Here is a 5,907-nt window from a genome sequence, read left to right on the forward strand (position 1 = left end):
GCCAGGGCTGGCACCCAGCAGCCTGGTAGCAGATTTTATTTATCCATTTGAGAGAGAGACAGCGAGTGTAATTAGGGGCAGAGGAGTTGGAGAAGCAGGCTCCCAGCTGAGCAGGGAGCTGGATGCGGGGCTCGATCCCAAGACCCTGAGATAATGACCTGAGGAGAAGACAGATGCTTAACCCACTGAGCCCCCCATTTTATTCTCAATAACTTTAGATGTGCTGCTCCAGCCTCTGGTCGCCTCTTCTATAATCAGGGTTTGAGTTCTGGGGGAGTGGGCCTCAGGACACTCACTTCCTGCTCATTGCTAACCCACATTAGCCAAACCGGCAGGGAAGGAGGAAGGGAGGGAGTGGGAGGTGGGGAATCTGCCAGTAGAGTGGAACACAGATGCTTCCTCAGTCATTTCTCCAGGCAGCCCGGGAGCCTACAGAGATGCCCTCTATTTCTGCCCTCATCAGACCTGGGCTTAAAAACGCTTTGCCCTTGCTTCATTCTCGAGTCCCGAAGTTCCGCCTCCAGACCTTAATGGTCCTCATACACTGTGATGTGAGCACTGATTTCCTTTTATTGCTCCCAATACACAGAAAACCTAGTTAGCATTCTTCCTCTTTGCCTATCCCAAGGCCTGGTGCCTACTCTGTTTACACATGCTGCTCCAGTAAGATTGTACAGTTTCAAAGGCAAGCTGTTTCTACTGATGGTCTCTATACCCATCTCTGGTTTTTGTTTGTTTGTTTGTTTTTTTATTTTCCAGAAGCAATGCCATTCTTTTCTTTGTCTACCCAATCCGAATCCAGCATTTCATGGCCCAGCTAAAATGTCACCTCTTCCAGGAAGCCTTCCTAGCTCCTCTAGGCAGAAGGGATGTCTCTTTGCTCATTGTCTCGAGAAGTTCACAATCTGGTGTGTGTGTGTATGTGTGTGTGTGTGTGTGTGTGTGTGTGTGTGTGTGTGGTGATGGTGGTTCAGAAAAGCAAGGCAATGTGCTAAGTGCCATTTCTGATAGAGGTAATGCTAATAGTGAATATTTACTGAGTATTTACAGTAGGTCAGAGACAATCTTAAGGATTTTACTGCTATTAACTTATTTAATCCCCATAGCAACCTTCTAAGGGAGTTTTATTATTATTCCCATTTTACAGAGGTAGAAACTTAGAGAAACTAAATAAAGTTATTTAGTTATTTAGCCTGGAGACTCAAAGCTGGAAAGAGCCTGAGCTAGAATTTAATATCAAGGCCCATTCTCTTAATATCTGTTGCACAATAGCCACAAGAAGACAAAAGAACCCAAAGGGGCTGCTGAAAAAAGTTGGGGGGTTTATCAGCCATGATTGTGCAGAGAATAGACCCTCTAAGCATGAAATAAAATAAGCAATTTATTATAGGAAGTAGACCTTGTGTAATTGTGGGAATGACAAATCTTGTGAATAGCAGTTGTCTGTGCAGGTGGTGTGGGCCTGGGATTACTGCAGACCTGCAGGGGCACGAGTTGGGAATAAAAACTGGAGAGGTGGGGAAGAGCAATCATCAACCCCAGAGGACAAAGGAGAACTCAAGTATACCCCTCATGACCCCCGTTCCTGATGGGCCGGATGATCAGCAGGGGAAGTTGATGCCTTCGGTGTGGAGCTACAAATGTAGCTGGCCCAGGACTTGCAGGAGATATGGTGGAAACTGGCCATTATGAGTTTGGACGTCACATTGTGCCATGCCTACAAGATTGTCCCCCAGTTCTGTGACAGTGTTGCAATAGGACCTCATTTTGGCAGTGTTACGTAAAATTATCTAAAAGTTAGAAAATAGGGCAAAGAATGATTATGTGTCCTTTCAAAGTCCTCCTGGAGGAAGCCATGTCTAATGGACCCACCCACAGATTATTTAATTCTCTAGGTTTTAGAATCTAGAATAAAAGGAGAATAAACCTTTACTGTCTATTTGCTATTGTGTAGAGCCCAGACCTAGGATGTTATGTGTCCACATGTGTAAAGTAAAAAAAATCTAACTCTATTGGGAGCTCAGCTGAGCTATAGGAGAGAGAGCTAAACTGTCAGAGTAGTGGATTAAAGCAACCAGCCATAAATGTAAGAGTTAATCCTTTTACCAGTTACCACAGTGGTAAAATCAAGAGGCTGAACTTGAGGTGGTGCCCACACTCCCTGTTACATTCTCTGGAGGATCAAGTGGATCAGTGCAGACTCAGGGGGTCCTCTTACAGTTGAGGGAGTCCCAAACAGATGGACCAGCAGTTTGGTGGACTTGGGTTGGGGATGGAAGAGAGGGAAGGGCTAGTTGTGGAAAACCTGGGGAGTGAGGAGTAAGGGAAGTGTCTTCATGATGTCCCCACCTCCCCTGTAGGGATGCCTGGGTGGAAGTGTCCAATAGGACCTCTGCCCAAGGCCTCAGAAAAAGACCCAAGAATGAAGGCCTTGGGTGAGGAATCTAAATGTGTGCAAAAGCAACAATTAGTTTTATTGGACCTGAAAGCTTGTGACTTTATTTCAGCATTCTGGTTTTCATCAAATGTAGTTTCTTGAATCTTCCTTTGAACTAGATTTACCATTCTGCCAGTTTCTTCATGAATGAGTTAATCTTTATCAAATACTCATTCTATTTTTATATGAGTCCTATTTTAACCCTTTAATGGCTATGCTTTGACAACTGGCAGTATTAAGGATGGGTTGGAAATGACAAGTGAGACCCAAGGCTGGGGGTCCTTAGAAAGCCATTTCAAGAACCCCAATGAGGCACTATGAGTGCCTGACACAGGGCTGTGGCCTGGGAAAATGGGTGAGGAGGGGTTGAAGGGGGGTGGGGCATGAGGCAGAACGACCTGTGAGTGTTGGTGATGAGATATACGAGGAATGCCTACCCTCATAAGAAGTTTAGTAGCATTCCAGAGCTTCTAGCCCAGAAAACTAACCCTCTGCAGGCCCACATCTTCCTTGCTTGTGCTTATCTGTAGCATCTGAGAAAATGGATCATGCTTGGAATTTACCCACTTCTAGGACTGAGGCAACGGGTATTACCAAATGTTTTGACAGCCTCAAATGTGGGAAGCATTCAGAATTATAGTCAGACAAGCATCAGGCCCTTTTCTTTGCTTTCTAAATCGAAGAGAAAAAGTTGGGGCGCCTGGGTGGCTCAGTTGGTTAAGTGTCTGCCTTTGGCTCAGGCAAAGGCGTGATCTTGGGGTCCTAGTATTGAACCCCGATGTTGAGCTCCCTGCTCAGCGGGGAGGCTGCCTCCCTCTCCCCTGCCCCAGCTCATGCTCTCTCTCACTAGCTCTCTCTCTCTCTCCAATAAATAAAATTGCAAAAAAAAAAAAAAAATCTTAGAAAAAGTAGGGGTGGAAGGGCACAGAGAGAGAATAAAACACAGCAACAAGAAGACAACGAGAGAGAAACATCCCAGGGTGGACATGTATAGATTACACACATATAGATTGTTAGCACACCGAGTGGGACCACTTAATCCCAGCCCACATCCCCTGCAGCACTTCCTCCTGTGACACAGCTGAAGTCAGTCCAGCAAATGCAAGCTCTTTTAAGGCCTTGAAACAGCAAAGAATATTAGGAAAAGAAATCCACAAGCAAAGAAAACACATTATGAATTCCAATGCCAAGAAAAAGGATTATAAGTCAGATTGTGAATTCTTTGGAGAACAGAAATTTTCTTAATCTTTTTGGTGTAGGATCCAAACGATGAGTTTGCCATTATTCACCCTTCAGGACTACCCAGGACTCAGCCTCTTCTGTTCTTGTTTCCAGAGCTTCCACTCAGCACCATCTTCAGCTCTAGTCTCTGAGCTCTAATGCTCTTGCTTTGCCCTGTTCTGATAGTAGATGACCTGCCAGGATGAAAGCCCAGCAAGAGGGTCAGTGTTGTGATTTTTTTTTTTTTTTTACTTTTCATTTTGGAATTTTAGATTTATAGAAAAATTAGTACAGAGTTCCTATATACTCTTCACCCCAGCTTCCTCTGATGTGAATTTCTTTCATTATCTTGGTTTATTTGTCAAAACTAAGAGATAAACATTGGACGATCCTGATAACTAAACTACAGACCAGTTTTTCCATTAATGTTCTCTTTTAGTTCCAGGACCCAATTCAGAATACCACAGCGAACTTATAGAAGAATCATTGTTTCTGACTATACCTACCTCCTTGGGTTTTGGCATGGACTGGATGATAAACAGTAGGTAAAAGGGCTTTGTAGGAATAGAATAGAGAGCCCAGAAATAAAACCATGATAATATGGTCAATTAATCTTCGACAAAGTGGCAAAAATATCCAGTGGGGAAAAGACAGTCTCTTCAACAAATGCTTGAACAACCACAAATGAAACTTTATCGCTTTCTTACACGGTGCACAAAAATAAACTCAAAATGGATTAAAGACCTAAATGTGAGACCCAAAACCATAAAAATCCTAGAAGAGAGCACAGGCAGTAATTTCTCTGACATCAGTTATAACAACATTTTACTAGGCATGTCTCCTGAGGCAAGAGAAACAAAAGCAAAAACAAACTACTAGGACTACATCAAAATAAAAAGCTTCTGCACAGAAAAAGAAACTATCAACAAAACAAAAAACCAACATCCTGAATGGTAGAAAATATTTGCCAATGGTATTTCCAATAAAGGGCTAGTATCCCAAATATATAAAGAACTTATACAACTCAACACCAAAAAACCCAAATAATCTAATTAAAAACTCGACGGAAGGCATGAACAGACATTTCTCCAAAGAGGATACACAGATGGCCAACAGACACATAAAAAGATATTCAACAATACTAATCACCAGCCAAATGCAAATCAAAACCTCAGTGAGAGATTACTTCACACCTGTCAGAATGGCTAAAATCAAAAACACAAGAAAGAAGTATTGGCATGCATGGATTTAGAGAAAAAGGAACTCTCGTTCACTGTTGGGAATGCAAACTGGTGTAGTCACTATGGAAAATAGTGTGAAGCTTCCTCCAAAAAAATTAAAAAAAAAATTTTTTTTTAAAGATTTTATTTATTTATTCATGAGAGACACAGACTGAGAGGCAGAGACACAGGCAGAGGGAGAAGCAGGCTCCCTGCAGGGAGCCCGACGTGGGACTTGATCCTGGGACTCCAGGATCACACCCTGGGCTGAAGGCAGGTGCTAAACCGCTGAGCCACCCAGGGATCCCTGGTTCCTCAAAAAATTAAAAATAGAATTACCATATGATCCAGTAATCCCGCTAGTATGGAGAGAGAGCTAAAGGTATTTAAAGTAGGTATTTATCCAAAGAATATGAAAACACTAATTCAAAAAGATATATGCACCTCTATGTTTATTGCAGCATTATTTTTGATAGCCAGATTAGGGAAGCAGTGCAAGTATCCACTGATAGATGGATGCATAAAGAAAATGAATAGATAAGGAATGTCATTGCAAATGACAAGATTTCATTCTTGCTGATGACTGAGTAATATTCCATTGCATATATGTACTACATCTTTTTAAAAAGATTTTATTTATTTATTTGTCAGAGGGAGAAGCAGGCTCCCCACTGAGCAAGGAGCCTGATGTGGGACTAGATTCCAGGACCTGGGGTTGTGATCTGAGCTGAAGGTAGGTGCTTAACCAACTGAGCCACCCAGGCTTCCTTGTACCACATTTTCTTTATCCATTCATCAGTTGATGGACATTTGGGCTCTTTCCATAGTTTGACTGTTGTTGATAATGCTGCCATAAACATCAGGGGCACGTGCCCCTTCAAATTTGTATTTGTGTATCCTACTACAAAAAACAATTATTTTTTGGGTCATAGGGGACTTCTATTTTTAACTTTTGGAGGAACCTCCATACTGTTTTCCAGAGTGTATGAACCAGTTTGCATTCCCACCAACAGTATAAGAGGGTTCTTT

Source organism: Vulpes lagopus, chromosome 5 (genome assembly GCF_018345385.1).
Source record: "Vulpes lagopus strain Blue_001 chromosome 5, ASM1834538v1, whole genome shotgun sequence".
Classification (NCBI taxonomy): Eukaryota; Metazoa; Chordata; class Mammalia; order Carnivora; family Canidae; genus Vulpes; species Vulpes lagopus.